This window comes from Lissotriton vulgaris, chromosome 5 (assembly GCF_964263255.1).
Source record: "Lissotriton vulgaris chromosome 5, aLisVul1.2, whole genome shotgun sequence".
Lineage (NCBI taxonomy): Eukaryota > Metazoa > Chordata > Amphibia > Caudata > Salamandridae > Lissotriton > Lissotriton vulgaris.
The window spans coordinates 1,347,995,734-1,348,017,858 of NC_141693.1; the positions used below are offsets into that span (position 1 = coordinate 1,347,995,734).

General features: G+C 46.0%; 1 protein-coding gene across 1 annotated transcript in view; it reads left to right on the plus strand.

Moving 5' to 3' along the window:
- The window catches only part of CSDE1 (cold shock domain containing E1), a 689,720-nt gene that overhangs the window by 115,594 nt on the left and 552,001 nt on the right, over positions 1-22,125 (plus strand).

Below are 22,125 nucleotides of genomic sequence, written 5' to 3' on the forward strand. Positions count from 1 at the left end.
AGATGTTTGCAATTAGTTTTGTAATGGCTTTCATGGATTTTTATCAAGGCTCAACGATGTTGAACATACTTCACATGTATTGAAGACTAAACTGTCCCTGTATTATATATAGTAAATGGCAAGCATTGCCTGTTTTCAGGTTCACCATTAGCAATGTGTCAGTAAAGCCAGGTTGGTCAAGAGATGCTGTTTCTGTTTTTCCCTATCGTGACCACTGTCTGGTGAAATGAAATGCAACTGGACACAAGCAAGTGATTTACTTGGACTTCACAGTGAATGAGAAAATTACATCCGATTCCCAGCAAGGAGACCACTTTACTGCAAGCTAACAGACATAGCACAAGTATTTGCATTCCCCAGCTAAGTAGATGATACTATAATCCCTAAAGAAAATTACTTTTAATAGGAGACTCTACACTCCGAGATTTGGACACATAATGAAATTGTTAGTGCCAAGTCCCTTGTTACATAAAAGCTCATTGAAGAAACAATTCAGCAATGGTCACAGATCCGGAGTAATTGGGATCATTGAGGGGGTGGATAACAGCAGGTCTGTTTTTGCAATTGTGAAATGTGCACAATTGGTCAAAAGGAGGAACATTCGGCCCCATAACCCAGTTATCCTTTGACTGGAGCATTGGTAACCGAATAAGCAACTCTCATACAGGTACATACCAGTTTGGTGCAATGACACCGTTCAAGGTGCAAATATTTTGTTTTGGAAGTAAAAGCTGTGGACCTTTCACAACAGCTTTCACAACAATTTTACAGGGCTCAGGACAGAAAATGCAACTAACAAAGTTCTCTTCCTCGGGCGTGGCCAAGCAACATGGCCGACAGGACGCGAGTCTCTGAGCTCCCTGGTAGCCTGCCCGGAGATCTGCTTAATTCTGCCTTACTGGTCCTTGAACCAGCATCAGTCATGCAGCTGTGGGGCTGATGCCCTGGGAGATTGCCTGGAGCCGGAGATCTAGTGAACAAACCTCCATCGGCTGGGGCATTGAGGACCATCTGCCGTGGGAGTGGAAACTGAAGGGAGCAGCGCCTGTGCCTGGACTGTGCCAAACTGTTCTGACCATCTGTTTGGCAGGAGAAGATTCTTGAAGCTCATCCGGCAGAAGGAGCTGAGAGCGTTGATGACTGAGGGTGAGACTGGCATCGCAGCCCTGATGTGCTGACGGAGGCGCAGGCCAGGCTGCATTTGAGGTAGCGGTGGGCTACGGCCGGCTCGGCAAGTGCAGGTGCTTTGACTCTAAACACAATAATCCAATACACCACGCCATCTGCCACATCGCATCACTAGGCAAACCGGTGGTAATGTTGGGAAAGGGGGGAGGAGATGGGAGAAACAGTAAGAGTCCTCTCGTGCAGAGCTTTTGGCTGCCATTCAGGGACCTAGGAAGGCCCTAGAGGACTTCAATGAGACTGTATCAATAGACGTCAACCTGCTGAGGGCAGATCTGCGGAAAGTAGCAGAAAAGGTAACTGCGGCTGAGGGAGATAGCGTGGACCTGCAGATTAAAGTTGCGACGTTTAAACATCAAGTGGCCCAGATGACATCGGCCCTGAAGTGATGTGCTGATGATGCAGAAGAGTGTGCTTGACGCAGTAACATCAGCGTTGAGATTCCCTGAGTGAGCAGAGCAAGGGTTGGCAGAGCAATACCTGAAGCATTGGGTACGCACGCAAATGCGTCCTCTGGGACTCTCTGAACTATTTGTTACAACTGGGGTGCATAGGGTCCTGGTGCCGCCTCCCCCTCCAGGGGCACAACCGCGAGCCATAATAGCAGCGGTGTTGAACTACCACAACAGAGACTGTATCCTGCGTGCCACCAGGGAACGGCAGGACCTTCACTATGAAAACAATAAAATTACTATTTACCCGGACTACACCAGGCTAGTTAAAGATCTACTGAAGTCCTTTCTGGGTGCCAAGCAAAAGTTACATCACCTAAAGCTGCAATACATGCTCCTCTGCCAGGCCAAATAGAAAGTACTGCCACAAAGCTATGCCCACTTCTTCGAATCTCCGGAGGAGGTCTGGGGATCCAAGGAGATGCTCTACCCTTTCGTGAACAACGTGCCACCTGTTCCAACAAGGGATCCAATCCCAAGCTCGGTTTGATGGCGACACAGGACCTGGGTTCGCAGGAGCAGCACACGTTACTGTGGAAGAGGATGGAACTTTGCAGATAGGAGCTACGGAAGATGGGACCTCTGGTTTGCTCACCACATCTATACCACTGGCTTGAGTGGGATATTAAGAGGCTAGGCTCAGCGATAGACTTTGCCCTCAGACCCTGATGGACGTGGCCTCTGAGCCAGAGGGCAGGCAAATAACCGAAATGTGTAGGATGAGTGATTGAAGGGGGGGAGACAACAAGACAAGATAATTTATATTTGAGTGATGTTATTAGTTTACCGAAATCTCATACAGGTGCAGGTATTGAGATAGGAAGAAGAGTGCAAACAGGCAGCAATGTTGACATGCTGATGTTTTATAGTGTTTCCAAGGTAGCGTATTCATTGGTCTTAGAAAGTTATTTCAGAGAGAAAAAAAAAAGTGGAGTGAAGAAAGAAAAGGAATATATGGGACACCCAAAGCCATCAGTGTGCAGAAAGTTTCATGTGTGTTCTCCAGAAACAGTAAAAAAAAAAACAATACCTATTTCAATTTCGTTTGTACATTCTGTTAGGTTCTCTAATTTACATCGTAATGTATATGCGACATCACAAGTTAATGGAGTTTTTCAATCTGTAGGGAAATACATCATTTTTACAATTCATCGTTTTAATTTTTTTTTAACATTCCATATTCGAAAATAGTCACATTAACAATATGTTGTGTGTATATACGATGTCAAAAGTTACTGAGTTTTCAGTTTAAACAAACTTTTCAATTCATGCACGAATGAACTGTAGCTCAAATGAAGAATACCAAATTCATTCTGATAATATAACACAACGCCTGAGACAAAGGGGCTATAAGGAACAGACTCTAACCAAAGCTCAAACAAAATTCTTGTATATTGAAAGACCAACACTGCTGCACAATAACCAAACCAGAGAAAACAAACAAGCAATTTGCTTCAATACCCAATATAATAATGGTCAGTACCACATTCGCAAAACATTAAACAAACATTGGCATCTTTTGAAGGACAATCCAACCATAACCTCTGCAATTCATGATAAACCACAATTAGGTTTCTCTAGGAGCAAAAACATGAGAGACATTCTTTGCTCATCGTTTCTGAATATTAAGCAAAAATCAAAGACCTTCCTGCAGCAACCTAGGGGCTTTTTAGGTCTCGCGACCTATCAATGCGCGCAAGCGCATTGAGCGGAGCGAGAATTCATGTCCTCGAAATCCTCGTCAAACCAAGGGCTTCTTGCGCTGCGGTTTTCATTAAGTTCACGTGAATCACGTGACCAAACAAGCACGCGCATTCACGGCCGCACAGCACATCAAAGGGCTTCGCCCAGCGTGCGCTCTGCGGCTTCTCCTCCCCTAACACGCTTCTCCTTTTCAACCTGAGAGCATTCACGGCTGCACAGCACATCAAAGGGCTTCGCCCAGTGTGCGATCTGCGGCTTCTCCCCTACCACGCTTCTCCTCCCCTAATTAATCATGGCTGGCCGGCCGGACAGCCGTACTTTCAGTTTCCCGGCCGCTCTCTCTTTACAAAAAGTAAACATTTCAGCTCTCAGAGTGTTAATTCGAAGAATATTAACCCACAGGCTTCCCACAAATGTATTTTAAACAATCAGGGCAGAGTCAATCACAGCAGAAGCGGCACGCCAACGGGGGCCGGCCGTATTTATTAACTTATTAGTAATGCAGTTGCATGGCTTGCTCTCCCGCCCCCATCCGGCTCAATGTGATCTAGTTGTGATCCCTTTCATGTGGCTACTCGTAGACTGGAACCGAGTGTGCACAAAATGCTGAAATATGACATTCCATGAGTACCGTAACAGCCACCAGTTCTGCAGAGCTGCTCGGATAGGGAGTGTTGTCCCACGAAACCCTGTTATTTTACAAATGTGTGCAGGCACAGATATGGCACAAGCAGGTATCATCGATTAGCGAAGAGCGGACTAGAACCCACCAGATCAGGGCAGAGTTAATCACAGCGGAAGCGGCACGCCAGCGGGGGCACGGGGGCCGGCTGTATTTATTAACTTATTAGTAATGCAGTTGCATGGCTTCGAGGAATTAAATGGCTGGCAGTACTGCTGCAGTTGTTAAAACAGAACACTAAGTGAAGACATGAGCGCTAAAATACCTGGCAACAGTGGGACTCGAACCACTGCTTTCGGAGAGACTGGAGCCCTAATCTAGTTGCTTATACCGCTTTGCCGCTCTCTTTTCCAGCACTAGCACACGTTTTAAAGGAGAATAACCAAACTGTAATAACAATCCAGTGTAGACTGGGCCAGAATCAGAAAGTGTGGTAAAGCAGAACAAGCACTGGCGTTGCCAATAGGTTTCGCATTTGGAAAGTTGGAGCTATTGGTTTTGTAAATGACATTTTATATTAATATATTGTTATTGACAATGCCAATAACGAGATATAAATATAAAATGTCATTTACAAAACCAATAGCTCCAACTTTCCTACTGCGAGACCTATTGGCAACGCCAGTGCTTGTTTACCTGTACCAATGGTTCAATATGCAAACTTGGAAAATCCAAGACAAAAGAGGTCCTCATCAATGATCACAAATACCAAATCAATGACTTTATCAATTGTGAAAGCACCAACGTGGTGTATCTTATAACCTGCCCGTGTGGACAGAATTACATCGAAAGTTCAACTCAACCTTTGAAAATACGCATTCAAGAACACTATCGGAATATTCATAAAACAGACACACGACAACCTTTGGTTGACCATTTTTTGAAAAATCATGCTCATCAATTGACTTTCTCGTTCATAGGCCTGAAAAAATTAAAACCACACAAACGTGGTGGGAACCAGGAATTACGCCTACGAAGAGAAGAAAGCTCTCTGATCATAGGAATGGAAACAGTGGAAAAAGGACTGAATCAAGAACATGAGTGGCACCACTGGCTTTAAGAACTGACACATGTCTCTGAGAGATCATATGGGACACTTAGAACCTTGGGCTAGAAAACAAGCCCTATTGTAATAAAATATAAAATATCTAGTAATTACAAACTCACCTAATAACTGTTAAAAATCATGATTGTGAAGGTTCAGCTAAAAACTAAAATAATCAGTTTAAAGACACTGCACTAAACTTAATTTCCATCGATGATAATGTGGCCTTTGAATGAGAGGCATACATACTCCTTTTTATCATCTCTCTAATAATCATGCGGCACACAGCCATATGAGATTACTTTTTTCTACACATAAGATACTAAAATTAGAGAGGGTTCAACAATCCAATCTGAGATCCATGATAATTATATACATACTAAAGGACCCCATAGGACCTGTTTAGGATGTGCAAAGATCAAAATAATGTTCAATCACTTACCCTGACTACATCCTATTGATAAACTTCTTTTTAAAAGTAGACCCGTGTTTTTGTCACTTCCCATATGATCTTCGTGCTATACCAGCATATATAAACCCGGACTAGAAAACCATTCCAATATGGCCGATCGTTTTTCTGGTATGAAAAACAACAAAAGTATGTCCGCCTTTTATTTCTATTACTTTCCCATATGAGTTTCTTCCGATACGAAGGGTGTTTTTATCCCTGAAAGGTAAACATTTCAGAGGCATTCTGTTGCCTTTCTATTTGCCTTTCCGTGATTATACACTAAACACATTGACTCTCAAATACCTTTACTAAAATGTGAAACTATTCACAATCACCATGCTCAATGCTTTTCCGGTTTTACTACCGGATCACTCGATTTAAATAAACGAGTGTTCGCCATAGTTTTCCTGCAACAGGACCTCTTTGCCACATTCGGCACCTTTGTGCAGACGCTTTAGACCACAGGAGATTTACCTCCAAGTAAGTGCGCCCAGAATGTAGCTACACTTTCGCGTTTTTCTTTGCCGGTAATGTAGATGCTATGTGGAATATAATTGAGCTTAACCGAATGCATGCGACTATGGCGTTTTTCTGTACCACGTAAAATCACCAATGGCAAATATACGCCACTTTAAGCCTTACTGCACTTTAAATAATAGGACATCTTGACGAATAAAACGGAACATCCTTCGGCATACCCCATATTTTCGGTAAAATGTCTACACAATCGGATATATGCATGATCATGTATGTTTTGGCTAAAATGGGCCGTACACATTTCATTACGTTATATCTATTCCGGCATGTTGCTATGATTGTTTACTTAACATCTCTTTCGGTAAGAAATGAGGAATCCCTAGGTTTGACTGGCTATCTAGCTTACCGCAGCGCTCCATTAATAAAGTGCCATCTCGAATTAGTGCCTGTTCTTTTAAATCTGCCTGAACAAAAGTAACATCCAAGACGTGAAATGCGCTTCCCGCCGCAGTTTTAAAAATGGACAGCCTGTATCCTTGCCTAAATATAGGTTATCCAGAAATACAAACCAGACTCGTAAGTTAGAAATGAAAATTATTGTGTACACCTAAGCCCAAATACTTGGCTCAATATAAGCTTGAAAAATTAGTACATCAACTCTAAACTAAAACAGAACAGAGTACTTGTTACCTTGAATGTAAAAATACAATACTTTTGGCTGGTCTATTAAAACAAACACAACTGGCGACCTCTACTTCTGAAACTAAGAACAAGGCCAGTAGTACAAATGCAATGGACCTCTAATATACTGTTATATGAAGGATTTTTATAAAACGTAATGTTGAATTTTTGGAAAAAAATGAATGAATTGAAAAGTTCTGTTTAAACTGAAAACTCAGTAACTTTTGACATCGCATATACACACAATATATTGTTAATGCGACGGTTTTATAATATGGAATGTTATTTTTTTTTTAAAACAATGAATTGTAAAAATGATGCATTTCCCTACAGATTGAAAAACTCCAGTAACTTGTGATGTCACATATATATTACGATGTAAAGTAGAGAACCTAACCGAATGTACAAACTAAATTGAAATAGGAATTGTTTTTTTACTGTTTCTGGAGAACACACATGAAACTTTCTGCACACTGATGGTTTTGGGTGTCCCATACATTCCTTTTCTTTCTTTCTTCACTCCCCACTTTTTTTCTTTTCTCTCTGAAATAACTTTCTAAGACCAATGAATACGCTACCTTGGAAACACTATAAAACATCAGATTTAGAATATCTGTTTACCAATGAATGCATGTCAACATTGCGGCCTGTTTGCACTCTTCTTCCTATCTCAATACCGGCACCTGTTTGAGATTTCTGTAAACTAATAACATCACTCAAACATAAATTATCTTGTCTTGTTGTCTCCCCCCTTCAATCACTCATCCTGCACTTTTCGGTTATTTGCCTGCACTTAATAACACTTTTTCTTGGGGTCATGTATCTCAATTAGCACTTTCCATTGAAACATACATTTTTTCTTATCTTTACAGCCTTGAGAAAGCCCTGGCGCCAATCGCCATAGAGGGCGAAACACGTGTCGGCTGTCAATGCTCGAATTTGCACTAATAAAAATTATTTTCTAAAACTGGAGCGACCTCATCATTTGAGTGGCATCTTGAATTCATGACTACAGGATTCAACCTTAAAATAATATGTATACAATAATGGAAAACCTACTCTCGTCCTCCTAAAAACTGTTCAATTTTAAAACTCTAAAGGTCCAGAGTTTTGAGTTTCCTTTGCCTTCATAAAATCTTGTGAAAACCGATATAGCTCTAGAATCCTTGGACCTTTTTCTTTCATTTGTTATGAACTCTGAGCCAGAGGGCGATTGAAACAAGGGCTGGTCGACTGCTGACACTCTGGTCTCATACTTTAACACATGATGTTTGCATGTGGACGTGTTTGAATGTGGTTAGGGTGCTCCTGCGAGTGTTGCTAGTGTGAGCAATGTGTGGGAGATTTGAGAACGAGAAGAGTGCACAACTGGGTTTTAGTGCTAAGCACTGGTTGGCTTTAGTAGAATGTGTTTGCTGACAAGGATCGCTGATCTGTTAAAGGGTGGGCCTGCTAGGGCAGCCTGTTGTGCGGAGGTTTATTCACCAGCCCCTGTTGGGCTATTTGGGAAACTGTGTACGTCCTGGCACGAGCATTGGGTGGGCTATCTCGACAGCACAGTTGCACATGAATTCGTGGGTGGGGAGTTTTGTTCACTATTTTTTTTAATGGTTGTAAGTACTATGGGTGTGCAGTGGCTGGAGATATTTGGCATTGTTCAATGGATCTCGAGATGGATGAGTGCCATGCTGCGACTATATGAAAAAGGAGTTTAGGTCAGATAGAATGTCCTGAGCTTGGGCACATGTACAAAGCGCATAGGGTGCTCTCCTTCTTAAAAAGACAGTCACGTTTGCCTGCCTGCTGGAAAAACATTTGGATGGCTAGAGCGGCGAAAAAGAGTCAGACATTCCATTCCTCCTATTCTGCATATGCAAGGGACACACTGGTCTGGGTGGCTCCGGAAGCTATGTTAACTCTCACATTTATGGAGCCGATACGTGCTACTGCACGGCAAGCAAAATGGCCTTGACATTGCCATTTTGGATACGAATGCCCCTAACACAGCCGAACCTGCCTTCTACAAGGCAATGCAAGACTTAATAGCCGCAGAACTTGACGTTCCGCTTATATGGTTGGGTGACTTCAATTGCGTACTCGTCCCTGACCTCGACCGACATCCCCTCCCCCCGGCCCCCCGGTACCAGCACAAAACCAATATGACCAAAAGGTTGCGAGCAGTAATAAGAGATTGGGCTACTGGGAGAGGTGTGGCGCCGTGGCCAGGGCGACTGACTTTGGAATCTGGAGATCACGGTTCAATCCCCAGTGCCGGCGGCAGATTAGCCCAGCACCATGTGACTCTGGGCAATAGCTTGCTTAATCTTCCCGACGGACCCCAGCGCCTAGAGACCCTTACGGGTGATTGTTCGCGCTTTACAAATGTGGATGAATTATTATTACTGGATGTCTGGTGGGAAAGTCACCCCACTCAGAAGCTCTCTATATGCCCCCCCCCCCCCCCCCCCCCCCCCCCCCCCATATACGCATAGCAGACTGAACAGGGTGAGGAGGCGCCTGCCTTCGCGGAGGTGACCCACTTGGCCCGATTTCTATTGGATCAGGCACCTGTGAGTTGCGTGGTATGATGGAATGCCCCCATCCAGGGACCTTGAAGATAGAGGATGCCTTCTGAAAATGTGGTGGATCAGAAGGGGAGGGTGACACTGTACCAGGTGTTTGAGTATATAATACTCAACTGGAGGGCAACGTCCAGTAGAAGTACGGAGTGGGAGGCAATAAACGGTATTGAGGGGTGTGGGTATGGGACTAACTTGTGGGGTCTGTCAGCTACAGCAGGAGTTGAGGGACCGGGAGGAAGCCTTAGCAGAGGTCCAGACTGGTGACCAAGCCCACCCCACCGACAGTGGCCGAGAGCGTATGCTATGTGAGCAAATTAATGGCGCCTGGGACATGCTGGACAAATTAACGCTCTGCTGTTAGTGCCAGCGGCTCCATGCCGACAAATCTGTACGCCTAACGGCCTGGATTTTGCGTGGGGATCAGACACCCCCGCTAATGACCTGCTTGCGCAACACAATGAGAGACCTGATTAAATACCAGAGTCAGTCACACTAATAGTTTCAACAGCATTTACAGATCTACACTGTGGATCCGGGCGTACTGCTATGTCCTGTTCTTGAGGAGACTGACACTGGTGCGCCTCCAGCTGGCAGAGAAGGACTTGGAGGCACAACTGACAGCTGAGGTGATACTCGAGGCACTGGAGAAGCTTCCCAGGGCCAAGGCACTGGGGAGGGGGCGATGAATTCCTGTTTGAATTTTATCTGGCCCACTCTGAAAAGTTGGCACAACCAGTTTTACAAGTATATGACTAGGCGTTTGAGTGGGGACTTCTGCCCCCATCCCTGCGGGAAGGGGGAAAATGCATTCTTTTTTGGAACAGGTGGGTGACTGTCGGAACCTGGTGGCAGACTGCCCGCTCACTATGATTAACTGGAGTGGTAAAATACTTTGCAAAGCATTGGCAAGGTGACTGGCCTCACATATGCCCCACTTAATCCACGAGGATCAGTGTGGGTTTATTCCCGGCCGTAACACGGGCATGAATATAAGGCAATTAACTCATGCATATGAGGTACAACAATGGGATGAGGAGCTCGCTCTAGTGGGTGTCTACCTCTGGTGCTTCTGGAGCACCCTGCCGCTCTCTCTCATGAGCAGAATAGCAGTGTCTAGGATGGTTGTTGTAGGAGAGTAGGGTCTGCAATCCTATGATCACCCAGATTTTTTGCTTTTGTTTCACTGGTTTACGACTTTCTCTGGCTGTGGGCCTGCTAATCAGACCCACAGCCTGGCTGTTCTCTTTCTAAATTACGATATGTACCCTAGGTGCATTTACCAATTGGTACTGGGCCACCTTATCAGACCCCGTAACGCAGGGCATAGGTGTACCCAGGGCCGCCAGGGGCTGAAGCATGTATTGTGCCACCCCTGGCTGGCCTCCTAAATTTGACACAACTGGCTGCACGACAGCTGGGGCGAAGACGTGTAACCACCCTTCGCTTTAGGTATAGTAGCTCTATATCTAACCATACCATGGACACCCGAGTTCCTATCAGTCACTCCTATGGCAGGCCTTAACGATCCTGAAGGCAGAGTGCGTGGGCTCGTGTGAGCTAGGTTCAGGCCCGAGCCGAGCCCGGTTGCAGCTTGCGGAATCAAGACCCAATAGCTGTTCCATGGTAACGCGTACCATATCGGTAACTCCGGTGTCGCGTTACCCAGGCATGTCGAGTAAGGTGTCATACGAATCGGGGTGCTGCCCTCTCACCAATGCTGGCGACGAGGTTAGCATTCCACCCTTCTAGAGGGACACGACATGTACGTAACTGTGAACCCCGGTTAAAGTTAACTAAAGCCTCAGCTCCACAAAATGGATGCTGCCACCACAGACACGAGTCTGACCTCCTGCTGCTGGGAGTCCTTCCAGCGAGGAGCACTTGGACAAAGGGTTTCCTGTCGAGGGCGCTGTTCGCACCGTCCCAGACAGGGTTTGTGTATTCTGGGTAGGTAGGGCTTTGGCGAGAAGGTGACTGCGGAGTGGCACCCCGGTGCTCACTAAGCATCTGCCGGTTAGAACCAGTTCCAGGGGCGACAGCCCTGGCCTGGGGAAAGTCCGGCAGGGGAGAGGGGTGTAACTACCCCCCTTCCTGGTCCCACCCTTAGGGCAGGACCTAGTCATGTACCCACCCCTTTCTTTAGAATAAAGACCGGAGCGGGGACCCTTCCAAATTTGATCATCTTTGATTCAAGAACTACTTTCTACGAAAGGACATTCAAGACTCTTCTCAAGATTTCTCCCTTGTGACTAAGGAGTAGTCACCCTGCATCAGCGGGCACCAACTAAGAACTCTGCGGTTTGCTGTAAGTCCTTCCTCAAGGAATCCGACGGCCCAGCTCGACGAGAACCGGCTTCCCTGGCACCTCTGACCTCTACCCACGTCATCAGCTCAGCTGTGATCTGTGGGTGCGACGAGACCTCGAGGGACCGGCCATCATCAGAACCTGCACGCTCTTAAAACCAGCACGACCATCGAGGTAACTCTCTGGTGAGTGCTCTGGGGTCCGAGAAGCCCCGACCCTGAGCCGCTCCAGCACCGAAGTGCAGTCTCCCAGCATCTCCACGATCTGCGTGGGGCCCTTCTGCTCGCTGCTCAGCACGTTGTCTGGTCACTAGCCGCTGGCTTGTGCCCTTCTGTGACGACATCCGAGAATCATCACTGCTGGTCTGGTTGCTCCAGACTGGCCCTTGCTTCCATCTTTGCGAGAAGCACCCCGGACCCTCCTGGTCCACTCAAGACGCCATCTTAGGCCCACCACGTGGCCCTGAGATCTGCCAAGGCTTGTTGCCCCATCCTGGGCCCAGCGACGCCGACAGCATCATCCTTCGTGGGACAGCTCGCACCTCCACCGTGGTCGCCGACAACGCCTCCTGGTCCGTGAGACTGCAGAGCCTAGCGTCGCCCACTCACCTGGTCGAGGTGACGGCCAACCGGTGCCTTCCTGGTACCTTCTGACTACTGGCTAGTAGTACGAACTTGGTCCCCTCTGCTTTCAGGTTTCATCAATCTCCGATCCAGGCTTGGATCTCTACGAACTATTCAGCACTGGTCGCCGGCCAGCAACTCCTTTTCTTCCGGCTCCTGGCTCGTCAGCGAAGACCCCGACGCCTGTAAGACTTGTGCAGCCGCAGCCCTCGTGGCTAGGTAACTCGGCATTTCGGTGCCTGCATAGCCTCCTTACTCTAGGGTCCCGAGTCCCTCGCTTCCGACTTGCCTTATCGGGTCCGCCCGAGACCTTAATCGTTCCGTGTCCTCGGACACTTGTTTTAATTGTGCACTTGAAGTATTTGCTAAAGAGATTTGGTTTGTGCTTAGTACCCTGTCCTCATAAAGAGTACAGGGCTGTTGTGATTCTTAATAAATATATTGTTTATTTTCATAACACTTGTGTGGTGTCCTTTCACTGGGTGTTCAAGGGGTACATGTGTGGTAAACAGCTGGCTTAACGCACCCTCTCGAGTCTTTAGCCTTAGACTGCTCGTATCCACGCTACTAGGATAGCTGGTCTATAGGTTGACTTACAACCAAACACCATAAGGGTCGTTGGAACGATGCATAGCGGTCGCTAGAATAGCGAACGTTGCATATCGGGCCAACTTCTCACAGTTGTCCTCCCTCGTTGCCTGTACGTGCTCCAAAACGCATTGTGCAGTTCCCCATGAGTGTTCAGTCAATTGAACTCAGTGCTGGTAGCCCTGTATTGGGCTGATTGTCGCAGCAGAGTGGCCTTGAACAACCTAATGAGGCAGTATGAAAAGGAGGGTCTGGAAGCCCCCGACTGGATTTATATTATTATGCACATCACTTACACCGCCCGACCCGGTGGCTGGCTGAGGGAGACAACTGGGAAAAAAGTTTGAGAGTGCGAGTCCGGCCAGGTTGGCTCCAAAAAACACTGATGGAGGGTGCGGGTGCCACAGACTACTTGCCCGATGTGGTCAACAGACCGGATTTATATGGCTGTCCTTTGTAGAACGCACATTAAGGCATGCGCAGTTCCACTGGGAACTCAGTGTATGGATTCTCGCCCCAGTGCGAAAAATGATGGAAAGTATCTTGTTTGAGCAGGCCTGTGATGTTGTGGACTGGGTCAGGGCCAATATCTGCAGCATGCCAGCCTCACAGACCTGGATAGAGCAACATGGCGGGCATCTTTTATTGAAAGGCATACTATTCCAATAAGCATGGTTACTGTTTAATGACTGTGTTCAGCTGCCACAATTTCAGTTTTTGCATGAATCGGAGCTTGTTTAGGCTGCAGATGTTTTTGTATGGGGGACCTCATTGCGTAGAGTTAATGGCATTTGTAACTGTAGATACACATGCTCTGCATATTCCTGCCATCTAGTGTTTGGATGTGTACAACTTGTTTTTCTTTGAACAAGTCTTTCGAGTTATGAGGCCTTGAGGCTCCTCCTATGACTTGTAAGTTGCATGGTTATCAGCTCCATTGTTAGATTGTTTTCTTGCACCACCTTGTTCGGACGTGCATTGCGAAGGTCTAGGGAGATGTCGAATGGTGATTGTCGTTGGTACCTTTTGGTTCTTCCATTCCCATGTACAAAACGCAATAGTTTTTTTGCAATTGGTTTGCCTCAGTCATGGTTCCTTTGGTTCTGCGTCCGTTATCTCGTTGACGCCCCTTGTCAGGATCTCCCCCCCCCCTTCAGGCCTTCTCATTGGCCTTTGTACTTGAGAATGCACAGACAGTCATGGAAAGAACTCCCTTTCAGTACTGTCCAGTGTTACTCAAAGTACCCGTGGCCAGTCTACTTCCACATGTAAAACCACAAGCCCACATCTCTCCTGCCTTAAGGGCCCTATGCTAGTTACCACTGGCCAGAATAGCCACATTCAAGGTGCTTTGTATCACCCACAAAGCAATACATGGAACAGGACCGCTCTTCATCAGGAATAAAATTGCCAAACACATTAAACCAGGGAACCTCCACTCCTAAGTGGCACCTCGCCTCAAAATCCCAACATAAAAAAAAAACATGGTTGGCACATCCTTCTCTGTTTAAGCAGCAAAACTATGGATCTCTTTACCCCCTCCATCATAAGCTCTACGGATAAACCTTACCTTCAGAAAACTAATCCAGAATTGGCTCTTCCACACATAGCCACCATACGCATACAGAAAAATACCGCATATACCCCTGTATATAAGCATTCATTTGCACCATATATGTTTACTTATGTGTGTATTGCCTTGTATAAACGTGTATGATTGTTTTTAAAAAGATATTCATTAGTTCTGCTTAACAAATGTACATATTACTGATAGTTACAGAATTATTTGTTTTTAACATATGTGACTGTATAAATAAGTACATCTTGTATCATAACTATCTACACTTGTTTCGCTATTGAATTAACAAAAATATATACATTTCCAAGTACAACACCTGAAAGCCGGAGTTTAATAAATGCATCTTTAATCAATATATACTACATTTCTTGTGTGTGTGTGTATATGTATATATGTGTGTATGTATGTGTATGTATGTATGTGTATGTATATATATATATATATATATATATATATATATATATATATATATATATATATCCCAACTTTACGTCCCAGTTTGAAAAGCACGATGTCCGAGTCTATATATATAGATATAAAAAATATATATACACACACACACACCTTCCATGTACTTGTGTCTATATCTTTGTCTACTAATTCAGCATAACCAATGCACTACCCTATTTCTCACACTATGCCGCTCTCAATATATCCTCTCACTCAATGCTCATTCATCCCAAAACCCATACACTACTATGATCCCAAAAATAACCCTTTCTAGACTCTTCCCTAGTCAACCCTCCTTGCATCATTTCATACCTATTTCCTATTCAGATCTCCCAAACAAGCCTTTCCTATCCTTTTCTTCTGACCCTTTTACTCATCCCAAGCCTCCTCCTTCTTCTATGAGCTCAAAAAAAAAATATCTTAATCCTTCCCTCTTCTATCCCTCCACTATCCTTCCACTATCCTTCTCAATCCAAATAACTAACGTATCCACCATTCAAATTATTTTCATATTTCACTATACTTATTCACAACTAATCCTTTAAGGATTCCGGAGGAGTGTGCTACTCGCTGGAAAAGTTTCAACGCCTCGTCAGTGGTAGTAAGCGCTATATAAATGCAATTAAAATAGTCACCTGGTCTGCAACCTCTTCTTTTAGCTAGAGCACAGTGAGACCTGATTCCCCCACTTATCTCCCCACTCCCCCAAACCCTTTACTTTCCAAAAGACCCTACTGTACCGGCACCATCGCTGACCTTTTAAAATGACATTTCTTTATTAGCATTGAAATGGCATGACACAGTGCAACACAATAGCTATGCACATGGACCCCCTCCGAATTGGCGTATTTCACCCTCATAGACCGGTATCAAAACATCAATGATCAAGGTTAGAACGCCCAGAAAGGATCCTTTAAGGAGGTGATTAATATAATATTTGAAGGGGGAGCTAAGAACTGGTATAAGTACTTTCTTGGTGCAGTGGTGAAACTGGATCTGTCTATAGCAAGTTGGTCCCTAGAGGGTGTAAACTATGTAGCAATAAAGAAGTGCTAAACAAATACATTTTACTGCTATCAAGAGAAGATATGGCTATACAAAAGACTATTTGTGTGTTATCATCCCTAATGACGTCGTACGAGGCAAACAACATTCAGCCATATCTAAATAGCGCCTTAGGAACAAAATGTTTGACAGAGATCCAGTTGGCTTGGATAGTATTACTACTAATAAAGGAATTACATTTAGGTTGGTAGTGCTTGCTGAAGAGTGTTAAATGCAGGATGTATAATTACAGAACAGTCCATGGAACATCTTATATGCTGCTGTCCCGCATTACTCCAACATTGCCAGAAGCTGCTCAAACCAATGTTCATAAGGCAGGGGGTTAAAATCTGCACAGAGAAGGCTCTTTGTTGTCTTGTACAGTGCCCTCAGACTAGGCCAAATTTAGTTCGGTCATGAGTGCTTTCCGAAGTGATTTGAACAACACACCAGATGCAAATGGCTTAGTTGAAATTGATCAGCACTAGATCTTGATATGCTGGACTAATGACAAACCAACAGAAAAGTGGGGACAGAGGTAGGACTGGAGGCTGCAGGGAATACTCTGTAACAGCATACCCGAAACTATCTCTATGGTGCACTATAATAAAATGGACTCGTCGAATAGCCAAAACCACCACACAGGCACTTTGGAATGGCTTTATGACCTATAATACATCAGCTCCAGTCCAAATGGACTCTGGGTCCATACTGTACAAGGTTCATTGCATATTTGTGAAGGAGAGATAAAGTCAACTGGTAGCCGGAATAGGGGCAACTAGCCCTGCTGTTTTTTAGGTCTCGGCTAGCATAGGCTGTGCACATGCTCCGTCTCGCTGATGAGATTTAATGAGTTAGAGTAAGTTTCGCTAGCGAGGTTTAGCCCCACCCCTCTTTTCCATTGGCTGGCATCACCGTTCATGCTAAACAGTGGCAAGCCATTGGAAAAGAGGTGTTAGTGACGTACTCTTTTCTCTTTTGAAGCAGTCCCACTTGGACTGGCTTCCCTGACTTACGTGTGTGGTAAAAGGTTTATCTTCTTTATGGGGCGAAACAGATGGAAGAATAATAAACCTTTTACAACACGTAAGTCAGGCCAAGCCCGTCCAAGTGGGACAGCTCTAAAAGATAAATTTCTTTACATTTTAGTATAATTGCGGCACCCGCGCTTTACTTGTAACATTTAAAAGTAAAGCGCTGCCTGGCGACCGCTTGTTATCTTTTTCATTAGGAAGGGGCACATTGAATTCACTGCTACATTTCCTGAACACTTCCAGACATTACCTGCGGCTAGCATCACCGCCCTGGGACCCCTACCCCTCACAGACTACCAAGACAGCATAAAAGATTCAGAATTGCCTGATGGACAAAGGTGGGCAGCGTCTTTCTACTGTCCAATTGGCAAAAATGGTCACTTTCATTTTGGTCCCTTGTCTATTGTATATACCTGGGCCTTCCAGAGTACTTGCTGCAGCGGCTTCAAGTGGTACAGAACGCCGCTGCCAGGGCAATCTTTGGCCTCAGTAGGCGCTCCAGGGCCTCGGGCTTGCTGGCAACTTTACACTGGCTTCCTATCCGCAAGAGGATCGCCTTTAAGGCGCTGACCCTGGCCTACAAAGCTCTCCACAAGGAGGGAGCCAAGTACCTCCAAAAGAGACTGGTCTTTTATCATCCGACCAGGTCTCTGAGGTCGGAAGCCCTGCACCTTGCTGTTGTCCCCCGGGTAAAGAAAGCGCGCCTCGGAGGCCGCTCCTTTGGACTGCTGGCTTCTCAGCTATGGAACTCTTTACCACTGGCCCTGCGGGGAGCCACCAGCCTACTGGCTTTTAGGAAAGGCCTTAAAACTTGGCTGTTCACTCAGTAGCCGGTCTTCCGTGAATCTCTGGCCCACTCTTCTGTTAGTTTTTTTATCTGGTGTTATGTTTGTATGCTGCAGTTTTGTCTCTTTCTCCAATAAAGCGCCGGGACACTCTTTTTGAGTAGCCGCGCGCTATAGAAATAAACAAATAACATAACATAACATTATGCACACACCCTTACACTGTTGAGTGTGCATTGGTGCAAGGCAGCCAGTTGTGCACCAGCTCACGGGGGTGGAGGTGGGGGGAGGGGGGGGGGAAGAGGAGAAACAACTCTATGCCTCAGTAGATATGACAATGCCCTGCTCTCGCCCATTGACGAAGCACCACACAGCAGCTTGTGTTTCTGGTTTGAGGTGGGCATGGGGATCTCAATGGGCAGAGGGTGAGCTTTGAACAGGATTAAAACCACTATCAGGAATGAAACAAGTTATCAACCATAGCTTTATCTATGCACGAAAATAGCCAAAGCGCATTTCATTTTCTCAGTAAAATCCCAGCGGGAACATACAGTTACTGTATCTAGCAATTACCACCGTAGTGTTTGACTGGTGACGTTCTGAGACATTTCTAACCCCATCTTTACAGACAGAAGGCATGTGTGACTTTTAAAAAACAAAACCTAAAATCTTGTTTGAACTATGTAAAATAGGCCTAATCCGATCAAAGCGATGGGTATTATAAGGATTATACCTTCTTTTTCTGTGACCTCCCTGCATTTTTTTGAATATTTATATAGCGAACTCGATCTGATGGTATTGGAGCGCTTTACTTGAGCACCAGTTACGTTCCAGAAAGACACATTCATTTTTTGGTAGGCACGGGTGTGAGTAAGTGGCTCTATATATACTGGACTAGAATGAAGTACAGTGTGTATAGAGTCCACCAACCCAAGAGGTATAACTAAGGTTAAAGTCAGAACTGACCTTACTCTCCAAAGTGGTAGCTTGTTCTAGCAGTAAGGCACTACCAGAGGACAGTGTAAAGCATTTGTTGTACACAGTGTCAACAAAAGGTTTAACATACTCAAGGACTGAACTCCAGGCCAATTGTTTTATATCCCCAGATATAGGTGTTTTATTTTTAGAACCAACAGTTATAAAAATATATTTTTCTTGTTATGAGTTCTCTCATATAATTGTTTTGCAAAGGAGCAATAAAGTTTGTGTACACAATTAATACAGTATTGACAGTAAGCAACACAATCCTAAAACACACTATATCATTGAGCTCAATGGGTTTTCCATATGCAAGTACAGTTGATTACTATATAGATTACTTTAGTAGTCCCAGGACTAGATCTTAGATTCAGTCCTGGGGTCTAAGCTGAAACCAGGTTAGCAAAAGCGTTTTAGTTACTGTAGTGAATTGTTATGAATATAAAGTTGTTTTAAAAGTTCACACTTAAAAACCTTTCAAAGGAAATCTGACAATGTTATTCAATGGGAGAAAATTCAGGTTGCAGGTAAAGTACGATCGCGTTACTTTTGTAACCCAGCACTGGTCTCCTAGGGCCAGCACTGGGGTCTTAACTCAAAACAGCTAGGTAATTGCGTTTCAGTATTTCGTGTGATTTTTTTTTCTTTTTTTTTTTTTCTTTTTTTTAAGAATGTCAAGTTTTCAAAGGTAGACACTTAAAAGAAATTTCATAGAAAAGCAGACAATGGGTTCCTATGGAGAAAATACAGATTACTAGTAACCCCGCTTGGGATTACTTTTGCGGTTCAGTATTGGGCTAAAAGGTACAGCACTGGCTTCTCCCCTGATCACAGGTGAGTACTTCGGAATTCGGACTTTGGCTGATTTTATGTGACTATTTTCAGATTTCAAAACTTCACTCTTACAACATTTTCAAGTCAAAATGAGTCCATGTTATCCAATGGCAGGTAAGTAAATTACCTGTTTCCAGGTGAGTACTTGGTTGGTGAAGTTAAGGTTCTGGGCATAGACTCAGGGGTCCCCTAGGGTCAGGTAAGTACAGTTAGTTCACTCCCAGCGGCACAGGGGCGGCCGGGTGCAGAGATATTTAGGCCCAATGATATCCAATTAGGGAAGGGGGGCCTTCGGTTGGTGGCTCCTGGCTAGCAGGCCATGCGGCTGTGGGAGCTGGGCTCCTGGTCACTTGCTCAGGGCAAGGGGGGGGGGGAGGGGTCACAGCCAGCGGCACTCGGGTGCTTTTGAGCCGCCGGGTGCTCAATGTTATCCAATGGGAAAGGTCAAAAAGGAACAAAGGCTGCAGGCTCGGGGACGGAGACTCTCCAGGTGCGACCAGAACTTCGAGAGGTAACTTGGGATCTTGGAGCACAGGTAGGTACCCTAAAGGGAGGCACAGCGGGCTGTAGGGCGCCGGGTGCAGGGGTTTCTTTGGGGGTCGGAAAAGCTTACCCATGGCTGGTCGCGGTTGGCGTGGCCCCTGGTTCGGAGTCTGCTGGCGTCGGCTGGTTCGTCGAGGAGGGTCTTTAGGCACTGGACTTCGGGTCCCAGTAGCTGGCGGGACGTCCTGGTCGTCTTGGTTCGGTTTGGCCCGGCCCAGGCGGGTGTAGAGTGGGCTTGTCCGGAGCTTCTGGTTGGCACCAGGTGGATTGTTGCAGCAGAGCCTCTGCTGATGGGAGTCCCAGTCTTCAAGAGGGTCAAGGCAGGCAGGTCCTCCGGGTGTCCCAAGTTTGCTGTCCGCAGGAGTCGCCAGGATTAAGCAGAAGCAGGGTCCAGGATCGACAGGCCGGTAGGGCAGGGGCCAAGTCAGTTGGCCGGGGCCCAGGGTCGTGCTTCACCTCGCCTCCCCCACCTGAGGGGTGGGGTTGGCACAGGCTGGCACACGCCCCTTCCTGACGTAGGTTTTCCCGCCAGCCTTCCTGCCAGAGTGGGGGTCACGACTGGTGGTAGGGGGGGGGGGGTGGGTTGCTGGGTACAGCAAATTGTCGGGGGAAGCTCAGAGGTGGCATGCCTTTGAAGCTTCCCCCTGTCCATCCTGGGAGAGGAGACCTAGCATCTCGCCCAGGATGTGCATTGTTGCAGGCCCAGGAGAGCGGAGGCTCTCCTACCCAGGGGTCCAGCAACATGTCTGCTGTGTGGCAGCCTCTGCAGCCACTCAGCCCAGATGTGGATTGTAGGTTAGGTTTTCAGTGGGCATCTCTAAGATGCTCTCTGGTGCATTTTACATTGAATCCCAAACTGGCATCAGTGCGGGTTTAATGTGCTGAGAAGTTTGGTACCAAACTTGTCAGTCTTCAGTGTAGCCATTATGGTGCTGTGGAGTTCGTAATGACAACCTCCCAGCACCATATACTCCTAATGGCATCACTGCACTTAGTGCCCAGGAATTGCCCTGTATACTGTAGGGTCACAGGTCTCATGCACCTGTACCCACACCTCTGGTATAGGGCACCCAGCTAGAGGGGTGACTGAAGTATGCCAGGGCAGTGGGTCCTGTGGGCATGGTACACAGGAATGGGTGCTATGTCGACTCTGGTTTTATTTCTGTAATTAGGCACTCAGCCTACAAAGGCAGTGTGTGGGTGCCAGGGTACAGGGCCCCTGAGGGAGGCACAATCAGTGCTGCAGCCCTCAGGGGTCTTCTCTGGTAACCATGCCCTGGGTACCTAGGGTACCATTTACTAGGGGCTGACAGATGGCCAGAGATGCCAATTGGGTCTCTGTTTCAGCATAGTTTTAGGGAAGGAACAGAGACCCTGGGTACCTGGTTGGCAGGAACCCAGGACACACTCAGTCAAAGCACATCAGCAGTTCAGAAAAAAGTGGGGGCATACCAATGCAAGAAAGATGGCACTTTCTCACGACGGGGAATTAAGTGATTTGCCCAGAATTACAGTTTTCTGAGCCTACGCAGTGGCTTGAACCTGGTTACCCAACTCCAAAGTTGGCAGCTCTAGCCCCTACGCCACATCATCTCCATTGAGTATGCCAATTAGCGCGCTCGCTTTATTTATACTTGCGCCCTAATGAGAAACAAATCAGGCAATCAAATGTATATCTTGTTTAACTACTACACAGATGTGCCCAAGTACACACAGAGCATCATTGAGTGATCCAGGAATGACGGGCTATAAAGGCATCTTCTCTTCCAGTCTTTCATCCTCAGTCTGCTCCTTGATCCGCTTCTGGGCACATCGGTGGCTCTGCATAGGACGTCGCTTGTGGATTCTATCGGTGTAAATTGGCGCATGTCCAGTGAAAATGTCTGACTTAATTGAAGCCCTGCATTCTATACTCTCCAGCGGACAGGTTTTCAATTCCCAATTATCTTTATTTGCAGCTTTCCCAGAGCCGTGAGCCCTAATTTAATGAAGGAAAATTTCTGTCCCTGGTTAGGTAGGTAAAGACAGTTCTAATTGGAGATCAGTGGGCCCCTCACACCCAGTGCGCCAGTGCCACTGCACATTCTGCACCATTTGTAGCAA